Source organism: Mytilus californianus, unplaced genomic scaffold, assembly GCF_021869535.1.
Source record: "Mytilus californianus isolate M0D057914Y unplaced genomic scaffold, xbMytCali1.0.p SCAF_1, whole genome shotgun sequence".
Lineage (NCBI taxonomy): Eukaryota > Metazoa > Mollusca > Bivalvia > Mytilida > Mytilidae > Mytilus > Mytilus californianus.
Window position 1 is genome coordinate 16,697,163 of NW_026262581.1, and position 14,424 is coordinate 16,711,586.

General features: G+C 32.6%; 1 protein-coding gene and 1 long non-coding RNA gene across 2 annotated transcripts in view; one reads left to right on the forward strand and one right to left on the reverse strand.

The window, feature by feature from the left end:
- Nucleotides 1–8,837, forward strand: part of LOC127700514 (uncharacterized) — a 34,175-nt gene extending 25,338 nt beyond the window's left edge. Inside the window, exons 3-4 of the long non-coding RNA XR_007981614.1 lie at nucleotides 8,290–8,340; nucleotides 8,679–8,837. This is a non-coding gene — a long non-coding RNA (uncharacterized LOC127700514). The remainder of the gene's footprint in view (nucleotides 1–8,289; nucleotides 8,341–8,678) is intronic.
- The window catches only part of LOC127700463 (histone H1.M6.1-like), a 65,892-nt gene that overhangs the window by 49,302 nt on the left and 2,166 nt on the right, over nucleotides 1–14,424 (reverse strand). The gene's annotated exons all lie outside the window — the stretch shown is intronic.

Sequence of the window (14,424 nt, forward strand, 5' to 3'; positions counted from 1 at the left end):
ACAAAAATCTGCTTATATTCGACGCGAACTAAATTTTTGTTTTATTGATCTACCGTAGAATATCTCCAGAGGAGGTACAGATTCTTTTTTTACTCTTCACTAGAAGACATTCCAGAGATGTGCAGAAGAGACCAATAAAACACGCCCCAGGTATCCTACACATACAATTATTGATTCATTGAAGATGATACAATTTTTTTTAAAATAATCATTTTCTGTTATCATTGCTTGTAATTATAGGATGGGAAAGGTATACGTGTTTGCGGGGGATAGGGACGATGGTTTTTCTAGATTTGAACAAAATCAATAATAATAAAAATAATAAGCCAGTTTAATTATTTTACTTTATTAAAATGATATCATACTGTCACCCCACTACCGAACCTCGTCCTGAAAATGTATGAAATATTTGTCATTGGACGAAAAACAAACAACATTCAACCAATCTCTGCATAACACGCACAAAACTTAATAAGCTGGTTGTTTTTTTATGCCCTACGATATCAGAGGGTCATTATGGTTATCGGTCTGTGCGTCCGTTCGTCCGTCTGTCCGTTCGTCTGTCTGTCCTGATCCAGGTTAAAATTTTGGTCAAGGTAGTTTTTGATGAAGTTGAAGTCCAATCAACTTAAAACTAAATTCACATGTTCCCTATGATATGATTTTTCTAATTTGAATGCCAGATTAGAGTTTTGACCAACATTTCTCGGTCCACTGAACATAGAAAATGATAGTGTGCATGGGGCATCCATATACTATGGACACATTCTTGTTTTTCGGATGTTTCCAAAGGCTCCCACTGAAAGTGTTTGAGCACCCTATAGCATGTTCCACATATGTCTGATACCCAATCGGTAATTGCAAGTTTATATTTTTACATAATATTCTTTCTGCTCTTGTTCTACACGTAGCTCTCAGCTTATTGCGTCAATAGAGGAAAACGAACGGAGAACGCTAGCGGTATTTCTATTTTACCTACAATGACAAAATCCCGAGGATCTGTAATGTCATGCCTGGTCAATTAAAGGCAGTTTATCAACCTGTAGAGCATCATCCTATAGTTATAGGAAACTACTGCGTGTAAACCTTATATGATACGTATTGTCCACAAAAACCTGCGTAGGTATGCAATGTCGGTATCTGGAGGCTCTTTGTCTTGTCTGAAAACGGCACGAACATTGCTGTCAGTTACCGCTTACGTTTCGGGTATTTTATGCCACCCTTCTTGTAGTTGTTGAGGGTGCGCAACCGGTGAATAGCGAGTCACATTTTACAAAGAACCCTTGCAAGAGAATTAACAATTAAAGTTCAAACTTAGTTTGTTTCGTTTTTGTAAAGACTTGGTTAGAGTTAAATAAAGTAAACAAAGAAAATACATGCTTTAGAGTGTGTATGACAGCAAGTATTGTTTGGAATGTTTGAAAGGCAGATCAAACGGGTTAGAAAATTACAGTCCTCAGAAATTACAGTGCGAAATGTTTTGAAACTTTGCAGGAATATGTTTAAGAGTCGGTTCTGCATTAAGTACAACCCGTCCAAAATTTTTGACCACGGATAAACACACCTGTAATTAAATGTCCGTCACTATTGAGTTCGAAAAAAAATAAAAATGTCAAGTTGGTTTAAATTCTAAGGGTTGGCGACGGCTTTTTTTTCTCTCTCATTACTCCTTCAAGGTTTCATATCCTTTCTGCTAAACCCTCGCCTCCTGTCAGTGTTCCAAAATGTAAAGAAGAAGAACTTTAAAGGGGTATATTATTTTTATTCTTCATGGAATAATTATTATGAAATGTCTGTTCCATAAGGAAAAATTATAAAGAAATTATACATGATAAAGTTTTCGAAGGGACGTTTGTTATAAGAAATCAATATACGCGAAGATTTAATTGATATACAGGTAATTTAAGTATTAGATGCAATATAAAGGTAACAAATAAACAGGCCGGTAACAACCGTTGCGGGATAGTTTTTCTGTATGATTTTTATAAAAAAAAAAGAAGATGTGGTATAATTGCCAATTTTAGTCAGGTCAAGGTCTGGCCAGAAAAAAGTTGAAGAGCATTGAGAACACTAAAATTCCAAAAAGATGTGCCAAATACGGCTAAGGTAATATATGTCAGGGATACGAAAATCCTTAGTCTATTAATAATGCACCAATATTCATATGAAACTTTAGATGCAAAATTGAGAAAAAAAACCTAAAATGATGACATTTTCTTTTTGTACTAGTGAGTTGAATTTAATTATACCCCACGCAACGAAGTTGCGGAGGGTATAATGTATTGACCCGTCCGTCTGTCTTTCCGTCCGTCCGTCAGTCCGTCAGTCCTGTTTCTTGTCATCGCAACTCCTCTCAAACCACACAACAGAATTTCATGAAACCTTTTTAGATAATAAGGACATACTATGTAGTTGTGCATATCGACAGGAAATTACGATTCAATTTTTTTTCTAGGAGTTACGCCCCTTTGAACTTATTTGCTTCAATGTACTACTGCAACAGTTTGTCTCGCAACTCCTCTGAAACCACACCACATAATTTCATGAAACTTTGTAGATAATAAGGACATGCAATGTAGATGTGCATATGGACAGGAAATTACGATTCATTTTTTTTCTAGGAGTTACGCCCCTTTGAACTTATTTGCTTCAATGTACTACTGCAACAGTTTGTCATCGCAACTCCTCTGAAACCACACCACAGAATTTCATGAAACTTTGTAGATAATAAGGACATACTATGTAGATGTGCATATCGACAGGAAATTACGATTCAATTTTATTTCTAGGAGTTGCGCCCCTTTGAACTTATTTGCTTTAATGTACTACTGCAACAGTTTGTCATCGCAACTCCTCTGAAACCACACAACAGAATTTCATGAAACCTTTTTAGATAATAAGGACATACTATGTAGATGTGCATATCGACAGGAAATTACGATTCAATTTTTTTTCTAGGAGTTACGCCCCTTTGAACTTATTTGCTTCAATGTACTTCTGCAACAGTTTGTCATCGCAACTCCTCTGAAACCACACAACAGAATTTCATGAAACTTTGTAGATAATAAGGACATACTATGTAGATGTGCATATTGACAGGAAATTATGATTCAATTTTTTTCTTCTTACACTTATTTTATTTCTCCAATGACAATGTTGACGTGGGGTATGTGAGCGCGCTCACTAAGGTTCTTTAATTTGTCACTGTATCGGTTATAATAAAGTTAAAGAAATAAAATCGTGCATTCTTGATATCAATACATTGAATTTTTATTGTTAACAAATGATTATAATTCGTCAACCTATAAAGATTTAGTTATGACCAGGAAAAGGAGAGTAGATAATTAGCCTAATAATAAGATAACTTGCAAAATTGATATATAAAATGAGTGTTATTTATATAAATAAACTTATGACTATCCTAAGACCATCATAAGACACCTCTCGTGTAGTCCTAACTGTATGACCAACTTTAAGAGATGTTCTAATTGAGGACAACTTTGTGAAATCAACTTAGGACTTAGATATGTCTTAAGACAATCCTAAGACATGTCTAAGTCCTAAGACAGCTTTTGAAACTGGCCGCAGATCAGACTAAATTGACATTACTTTTTTCGCAATTATATAAACCTAGTGATGTCTGAGTTGAATGGAATGAACATGATATTTGTTATGCAAATGACAATAGTCAACCATTCTCGACCGTTAGCTAATTTGGCATTTTCAACTTTTTTTCTATACCAGCGTCACTGGTGAGTCTTTTGTAGCCGAAACGCGCGTTTGGCGCATTTACTAAATTTTAATCCTGTTATCTGGGATGAGTTTATTTCCAATCACATTTTATACCAATCAAACGTACGTGTTTGTGACTGTTTTATAGAAATAATAACATTCCTTCACTTCTTTCATATCCCAACTATCACATCGGTTTGGCGTAACGATCAAAGCTGATGCCTTGTATATAGTGAACGTGTAGCACTGTCCACGTATAAAAGAACACCCACAACATCCTTTGATAGAGTGTAAATAAGACAACTAGTATAACTCTTATCTGTTAAAGTCATTTATTTCATTCTTTTAACAATTCATTTTTGTATCGTAGTTCTCAGTAGTGTGTAATTTATCCGATTTCATAGAGGTCACAGCCTTTTAACATGTGTTAGTTTAAGTATAATTGTATTATGTATTAATAGGTTGGTGCATTTTTTGTGCATATTTGTTGGCAATTTAGGTCAGGTCAACAAGTAGAATTAATTAGATCAAATTCTTGGTGCATAGTTGGTGCATTCTTGGTGACAAATGTTTATACAAGGACTCTGTTTAGAGATGAAAGAATTGAAGGCGAGAACATGGAGAAGGAATAATACAATATGAAACGTTCGAACGGATTATGTTATTCTATGCAGATTTTGGCAGATATTGGGAGGACCATTATAGATTCATAGAAAGGTTGTGCTACATTACTATTCATTTGTATTTAATTTTGTGTTTTTTTGTCCGCACAGTAAAGGACACTGTTGCATGATTTTTTTCTGCATAGTATTGAACACTATGCGTGTTTTTATTTTTTGTGTACACCGTATCGGTCATTGTTGCCTAATTCTTTTATATACGGAATGTAACGAAATCCGTTTGTGGAAATTTGTGAAAGTAATGTGCCGTGAGTGCCTGACATTTTTCTATGTGAATCTTCGAATCATATATTTTGTAAACTGTATCTTATGTAAATATTCGCCTGGAATGGACTGATAATAAACAATAGATTAGTTGATTTACTAGTATATTTTCATTTAACATCTCTGAATTATCTGTCGTCAAATTGTCCGTTATTTCAATGTACCCGGCCTGACGTGAAAGTTTTATGATACTCGACCGTCGTGGCATTTTTGCTGCCAAAAGTGGGATCCAACAAGAACAAACAGTGACTTTATATATTTCAAAATATGGATAACGAGATAGAAGACGTGTTTTAATAGAAGATTTAAACAGAAATAAAACTCAAGTGATAAAGTTAAAGTTTATTCCGATATATTGTTGATGTTGAGAATATTGGTCTGGTTTCAATTGCGTAAGCAGATGATTTCAGTGTTACACCATGTAATTAAACAGAGGGACTTTCTGACGATCAGTTAACTGATTTACTACACGAATTAAGATTTATTACTGAAGAGTTAGTGTCAGGAACTCCTCTTTAAAATACAAACTGTATTGCTGTTAGTGACAGTGAAGATGACAATTCTTCTCCAGAAGCTAAGGTGGTAGACACAACTACAAATACAGAGATTTTGACTCTGATGACAAGAATATTGCATACATGGATGGGAGTATGAAGACAACTAGAAACAGCACTGTCTCCTATTCAACAGGAATTGATCCAGAAACAATAGACTTTGAACATTTGGCAATAACTGTAATAGATTAAATTTCAAAACAATTGAAGAAACAGAACGTTCGTTATGCTTGTGCTAACACCTTATAGAACTTACTGTGATTTAGCGGAGATAATAACATTTGTTGCTGACAATTCATTTTGTGATTTACTTAGATAATTTTCTTTTTAGAATTATTTTTCATATAACTTGTTTTGACATTGCTTTGTTTTTGTTATCAAATTGTCAGTATGCGAACTTTAACGAGCTTTACATTTGTTTTATTATTTATTGAAATGTGTTATGATAATTTCCTGTGGTCAATTAAATCCACATGCTTATAGAAAAGATGGAATGACAGAGTGTAAATAAGACAATATTACTTTTATCTGTTCAAGTAATTTTAAAAATTATTTTTGTATCGTAGTTATCAGTGGTGTGTAATGTATCCGATTTCCTAGAGGTCATAGCCTTTTAACATGTGATAGTTTAAGTAGAGTTTTACTAACTGTATTAATAGGTTAGTGCATTTTTGGTGCTTATTTGGTGGCAATTTAGGTCAGGTTAACAAGCAGAATTTATGTCAAATTCTTTTTGCATAGTTGGTGCATTCTTGGTGACCAATGTGTTCATATGGACTCTGTTTTAGAGTTAAAAGAATTGAAGGCGAGAAGGAACAATACAATATGAAACGTTTTAAAGGATATTGTTATTCTATGCAGATTTTGGCAGATCTTAAGAGGACCCTTTTATTATTATTTTTTTGTGAAAGTAATGTACTGTGAGTGCCTAACATATGTTTATGTGAATCTTCGATTCATGTATTTTGTAAACTGTATATTATGTAAATATTCGCCTGGAATGGAATTCTAATTAAAAAATAGACTAGTCGATTTACTAGTATATTTTCATTTAACATCTCTGAATTATCTGTCGTCAAATTGTCCTTTATTTCAATGTACCCGGTCTGACCTGAAAGTTTTATGATACTCGACCGCCGTGGCGAGGTCCTCATTGTTCCTTTTGATGGTATGTTGGACGGTGTTTTTTTTTCTCTTTTTTTCTATCATGCTTGCATTTGCCAATGACAAACGAAAGACTAACATTTTTTCCAGGAAAGCAGTTTGTAGAACGAATCTTTGCCCTTCCTTCATTAATTTGCTTTTTCATGCACATGAAATATTTGCCACTGAACAATAAACAAGCAACAACCAATCAATCATTAGCTAAGAAAATTAATAACAAGGCTAATTGATATATAAATATATCACTTTTATCTGAATTCGGGGAAAAAATCTTGAATGGAACTCATATGTATAATTCATTTTATCTTCTTATCCGAATTCGGATAACAACCAAGACGAATTAATATTAAATATAGATATACTTATCCCAATTTGGATAAGGATACTCATTGCATACTTAACTCTGTGAGGTAGGCAATCTATACTTCTTATCCGAATTTGGATAAGAGCAGTTATTTCTCCTTGGTAATCTGTTTTATCTCTTTTATCCAAATTCGGATAACGCAAGTGTCGCCTACCAAAGTTCTTATATCAGAATTCTTGCTTATCCGAAACACCCATTGACTTGAGCATATGGAAATGCTCAAAAGCAATTGGAAGCTGTTCAGTGCAATTTTAAATTTAGTACATGTGTAATAATTTATGTCGAGCCTAAAGCTCGACATAGGGATAGTGATCCGGCGGCGGTGGCGTTAGCTAACTTCTTAAAAGCTTTATATTTTAGAAGGTAGAAGATCTGGATGCTTCATACTTTGTATATGGATGCCTCATGTTACGAAGTTTCTGTCAGTCACATGTCCAATGTCCTTGACTTCATTTTCATGGTTCAGTGACTACTTGAAAAAAAAGTTGATTTTTTGTAATGTTAAATTCTCTCTTATTATAAGTAATAGGATAACTATATTTGGTATGTGCGTACCTTGCAAGGTCCTCATGCCCGTCAGACAGTTTTCACTTGACCTCGACCTCATTTCATGGATCAGTGAACAAGGTTAAGTTTTGGTGGTCAAGTCCATATCTCGGATACTTTAAGCAATAGGTCTAGTATATTCGATGTATGGAAGGACTGTAAGGTGTACATGTCCAACTGGCAGGTGTCATCTGACCTTGACCTCATTTTCATGGTTCAGTGGTTAAAGTTAAGTTTTTGTGTTTTGGTCTGTTTTTCTTATACTGTATGCAATAGGTCTACTATATTTGGTGTATGGAATGATTGTAAGGTGTACATGTCCAACTGGCAGGTGTCATCTGACCTTGACCTCATTTTCATGGTTCAGTGGTTATAGTTAAGTTTTTGTGTTTTGGTCTGTTTTTCTTATACTGTATGCAATAGGTCTACTACATTTGGTGTATGGAATGATTGTAAGGTGTACATGTCTAGCTGGCAGGTGTCATCTGACCTTGACCTCATTTTCATGGTTCAGTGGTCAAAGTTAAGTTTTTGAGTTTTGGTCTTTTTTTCTAATACTATATATGCAATAGTTCAACTATATTTTGTGTATGGAAATATTTTATGATCTATATGTCAGTCACGCAGGTTTTATTTGACCTTGATCTCATTTTCAAGGTTCATTGCTCAGTGTTAAGTTTTTGTGTTTTGGTCTGTTTTTCTTAAACTATAAGCAATAGGTCAACTATATTTGTTGTATGGAAGATTTGTTAGCTGTACAAGCCTGCCTTGCATGGTTTATTTGACCTTGACCTCATTTTCATGGTTCATTGGTCAATGTTTAGTTTACTTGGTTAATGTTAAGTTTATGTGGCAGTTGTAATAAAGCTTTATATTTAGGACTATCAACATAATATCAATGATTAGTAAAGAAGGCGAGATATTTCAGCGTGTGCACTCTTGTTTTTAGGAAAGTTTAGTATAACTGACTACTTTTATATTCCAGGTTAGCATCAGGTTTCCATTGGGTTACTTGCTGGGATAAAGCTGTTATAAGGTGAGAACTTATTCATCAACATACAACTTTAATGTGTTTATGTTATAGTGTGATGAATGTCACTAAATAGATTTCAATTAAAAAAAATAAGTATTCAATCTTTTCATTTTAAAATAATGTACCCTTTAAAGCTGCTGAGTGAGATACTAGATCTGAAGAAGATATATGACGGGGAGATAACATAAAATCAGATATTTTTGATACTATATATTTTTGAGTAATCAATATAAGTAATAAACAAATTGTTTAACATACACTGATGTCTGTTTCTTTATTCCCGTTAGATTATTTTAAAATTAAGAATCAACAATTGAAATTTAACTTTGTTTCTTTTTCAGTCGAAAGAGTTGCTGTTGCTGCCTTCCTTGTATGGTAAAATCCTCGGACTAAGGCCTTAGGCCAAACACTAAAAGGGATTAAAACAAATCCCCTATTAAACAATTTAAGTACTGAGTTTTTGGTGCAATATGAACTTGAAATAAAAATGTTTAGTTAGATGGTTTGTTTTGACTCTGCATTCTTTACATTCATACAAATTAATGGCTGTCAGTTTTATTTATTGGTTTTGTTTATATATCATAAATGCATTATTCAGCATCTGAGACCACTCAAGTGAAAATAATTACATAGTTTTTGCAGTTTGTCATATTTTCTAATTTTTGTGTGATTGATTTCTATATTTTTTCTCATTTATGATTATTTATATTTTAATGTTTGATTTTTGAGGCTTGTACTCAGCTTCTAAACAATGACCTCCCCCCTCCACATGTATAACCAGGATCCTGTAAAAGATGTTTTGATTTTGGAAGGATAGATGGATAATTAAAAATGCAAGATTTTTTTAATGTGCTAGTTCATAATGTAAAAGTCTACATCTAACCCTACCTGAACACATTATTCTGACTTCCAGCTGACCAGTCTTTGCTCCTACTAATTGCTGAATGCTTAGCAGGGGAGCATCAAATACCAATTTTCAATTCTTTGATGTGACCCAGGGCAGGACCAAATCCCATGCCCATCTGCACTCATGTTGAGCATAAAAAGGTTATATAAAGAAGATTTGTCTGTCTGTTTGTCCATCATCATCTCTCATCCACAGCTTATAAACTATTGGAAGGTTTTCTTTAAACTTTCAGATTATCTTCTGTATCTATTATGGCTGTGTGTATTTTATTTTATTATAATGAAATTTTGGGGTTCTCAATTGTAATGAATGGACCTCCTAAGTATTTGAAAAAAAAGGGAAAGAAGCTTCTCATACCACCATTTTATCATGTGAAGGATAGGTTGGTTTAAATGTGTTTGTTTTTAATCATGTTTTTAGTAGTTGGATCTCATTATGACAAAATTTTAATGACTTAAATTCAAAACAAATTTGGGGTTCACACTGATATATATTACCACTGTAGCTTTAATGTAAATTTTATAAGGCTTTGCTATAACAAGATTTGTGTTTTATCTGGTTTTATCTGATTTTAGTGGTTTTTATGTGATTTTAATTATTTTTACTGTCAAATCTTGTTATACCAAGCCTTAGTATGATTGAGTTTATATATTTTGATTATACATGCAATTCAAAATATAAATTTACATAATGAGATCAGACATTTATTATACTTTTAACTCTTCTTAGTGGATAAAATAGAAAAATGAATGACCATAAATATTGAAGTGGTCGTTGAAGATTGACCAAATTACAAGATTTATAAATGCAGAATCTTGCTCTAACTAAATCAATGTTCTTATTAGCTGAACCAACCTATCCTTCAATATGAGTAATAAAATTTTATAAATGGAAAAGTCCATTCTTCGATTGGGGAACCTTTGGATGTGAAAAAAATATACACAATGCCAACAGATACTGAAGATTATTTGAAAGTTTAGGCAAAAACAATTCAATCCTTTAATTGTGATTGGAAGTTGTAGACGGATGAGCAAACAGATGATATACTTGCTTACTATGGCACATTTCCTAAAGGATATGGACTATGGGTATGGGTTTTGGTTGAAGGCTGTAGGTGACTGATAGTTGTTAAATTCTATGTCATTTGGTCTCTGGTGGAGAGTTGTCTCGTTGGTAATCATATCTCCTATTTTTATTTTATATGAAATAATTACTTATTACTTCCTGGGCAAAAAGTTCTGGTTCCAAGAAAATAATAAAAAAAAATACTTATATCATACATGTATTGTTAAATAACTATCCTACTTTTATATAAAGAATTGACTTTGGTTAGAAATTGGGAGGAATTATAAAGAAACTTTATATACAATATAAGAGCTTGGGGTTATAAATGTTTAATGAAATGCAGTTAACTATTTCCTTGGTGATCTAATCATTTTTGCACAGATCACGATATTAGTTTATTTAAATAACCCAGTAAATAAATTGAGTACACCTCATAAATGAATTTGATTCATGTATTTTTATGCATTTTTTATCTTAGTATTTACCATTGTATTCCTTGTTATATTTGTAAATGCCTCTTCGTATGTGACAAACTGAGGATTCATATATTTTATGGAATTATGTAAATTTATTTTAAGTTTGGTATTTAAAAGTATTGGAAAGCACCAAGTTTAATATTGAGCAAAAAAAATATTCCTTTAAGACCTAAGGATATTAAAATTTAAGACATGTATCTCAGAACAGAATTGATTTTCTAAATTCAATTTAAACAGCTAGTCTGGGAACTGGTATCAAGAAACTAAAAAGAATCCTCAGCTCTGTCAGTTATTTTGTATAATTGTAATATTTAACCAATGATACCTTACCCATGATGCAGATCCTTTTCCTCCTTTTACTTATAAAGGGACTAAAAACTTATTATTATTACTACAATTTCTTTGGTATTTGTACACACAGAATGGGTCTGGTTTCATTTGGGTATTTTATATTATGATGCATGATAATGATATAAATAAAAAGGTAAATAAAAATTTAATTGAGAAAACCTATTTTATATTTTATTTGAGTCTGAATGACAAATAAAGGGGGAAGAGGTTTCTGTGGTCAAGAGTAACACACAGCTGATTTATTGTATGGTATGGACAAAGTTGAAAAAGCGAGACTTGGTCATGCTTTTTCCATAAGCAGCAGCTTCAACAATGTATTTGATTGTGATAAGTTCAAGTTAAAGAAAACAACTAGTGGTAGGTCAATGATATTTGGTATGCAGTTATATAAGCATTGAAACATCTTATTTCTAAGGAGATTATTTTGCTTCTCTCCCTCAGTCATAGTCGACTTAAAACTTTTAATTAGTTTACATGTATAAGTTTGTGATTAGGTCAATTGAAAGGGAACTATAAGTGGTATGTCAATGATATTTGGTATACAGATGTATAAGCATTGACAAATCTCAGTTCCGTAGAGATTGTTCAACTCCAGCCTCAGTCATGGTTTATTGACTGAATGTTTTGCATTATTTACATGTGATTTTTGATTAGATCAGTTTAAGATGAGTGACTAATATCTGATATTTGGTATGCAGTTGTATTGGCATTTGCAAGTCTCATTTTCATAGAGATTATTTGGTCCCACTTCCTTATCATGGTTCATGGACTTTGAAACTTTCCGAGTTTAACAAGGAACCAATTGATAAGTCAATGGTGTTGGGTATGCAGTTTTATAAGCATTAGCATTTCCATGGTGTTTTTATTTTGCCCTGAACCGTCAGTCATGGTTCATTGCATAGATAACAAGTTTAAATATTGCAATTTAATTTCAACATTTGCATTATACCACCAAAAAACGCAAGACATATCTCTGTGTCAACAGTTTATATTTCCATCTCTTGGTATCTTTCAACATCATGTTTTGAGTTTTAAATATCACAGAAACTTCTTTGCTAGTTTAAACAAGACTTGACACAAATGATACTTAGGAATTACATGACAGAAATGTTCATTGGACTTGCTGATTACCTGATTGGCTGCCAAGTCTTTAAATAGATCTAGAATTCTAAAATGATCTAGTTTATATAAAGGCTCATCAGATACAAAACACAGGGACACAGATCTAGCAGTGGATGCTCCTGATATGAAACTTCATAATCCAGACTGTAGAAGAATGAGTTAATCAATATCTTGTATGCAGTTGCCTTATGGTCTGGTTTAATCTGGCATATGAACATTATCTTGATTCCATTTTTAAGGGTATGTGTACATTACTTGTTTTCAAATTAATTTGACAGTTTTTATGTGTAATTAGGACAATTAATTCTCTTATGGTTATTGCCTGTGATCTATTTCTCACATGAAGAGATATATTTTGTATCACATTGCATGGATTCGGATAAGAAAAAGGTTTACAAAAAATTTGTTAATTTGAGTGGCTTATCCTGCACCATTTGGTCATCATTTAGGTTCCATGATTTGGTCTGTTCTCGGTCAGATTCTCTAGGTCAACAATGTATGGTGTACAGAATGATTGTAATGTGAATATGATTGTCTGATGAGATACATCTGACCTTGGCCCTTTTTTTGAAGTGTTTTCAACATTAAGTTTTTATAGACTGCAAAACTTTTGCCTTTTTATAATGGTGTGGATATGTCGTCATTGTGGTCTGTAGACATATGTTTTCCAGCAATAACCTGAGTATAAGTGTATAGATCTCAAAGAAATAAAACCACAAGGTCCCATACCACAAAAGGAAGGTATGAATTTAATTTGGGGTTATTGTCCTAACAGTTTAGGAATAAAGGTTAAAAAAAAAAGATTTTCCGGGGTTTCCAGACCGTAACTTGAGACTAAATCTATGGATTTCTATGAAATTATTATACAAGATTTCAAACCAAAAAGGGAAAGTTGAAATTGATTTTGGTGATTATGGCCCAAACTGTTTATGAATTAGGAACCAAACAAACACCAATACTTTGTATACATTATTTGTTTCTTGACCAATTTCAATTTCGATGAGAATCATGTATTCTTTGGGTTCTTTAATATGCTGAATCTGTTACCATGTTTGTGTATTTCTGTTTTCGAATTGGTTCACATTGAGGTCCAAAGGGTCCAAAATTAATCTAAGTTTGATTTAAACCTAAAATGGAATTCTTTGGGTTTTTTTATATAATCAAACTGTGTATTTAGATATTGGGCCCATTATCAAATTGGTTCACATTGAGGTCCAAATGGTCCAAAATTAAACTTTGTTTGATTTAAACCAAAATTTTTAAAATTCTTCAAGTGTGGTTCTTTGATATGCTGAATCTGTATTTTAGATTTTGGATTTTTAGCCCTGTTAACAAACTAGTTCAAATTGAGGTCCAAAGGGTCCAAATCAAAAAATTAAAAATTGAATTTTTTGAGTTCTGTGAAATGCTGATTTCTTACTTATTTTAGATTTTGGATATTAGGGTATAGGTAAATGTATTTTTGAATTCTTAGACTATTGATTTTTTTGGGAAAAAAAGTTTGTTTCCAGTTTTTGGAGAAAAAAATAATTTGTTTATGACCCTGAGAAAAAATTTTTTTTTTGTTTCACCCTCGGCTGCCACTATATGTAATGCTAAAATTGAAAGAAAAAAATTGTTTTCGACTTGTCGCCAAAAAAATAGATTGTTTTTCGCCAAAGTTTGTCCGGAAAAAAGTTTGTCCGGAAAAAAATCCATAGCCTCCCCCCACCACTTCGTCCTCGGTTAAAATAATCTGAACAGGTCCATATATAACGTATTGACCTCGTCAAAAGTCCATAATCGATAAATATTTCGGCAAATGACATCTGGAATATGATTAAACTACAAAAAAGTATTGGTTTGTCTCCCTTGCAATGCATATGTTATTATTCCTTAGATCATAGTATTTTTTTCAAGTCTGCAACATTTTGTCATTGAAGCTGTAGCTTCGTCAACAGTTAACGTCAACGCTCCGTGTAAAATATCGACAAATATAATGCCTACCCATGTTAAAATGAGCATAGAGCATGACATGAAGAAACTATTTCGTAAATAACTTTGTCAAAGTTCTCAAATTGTAAAGGGTCTAAATTAAAATCAACAGAATTTTTTGATAATTTGCATAAATAAAGTTAATATCTTGCTTTATTCTTTTTTTTTTTTTATAATCTACAAGTTGTGTTA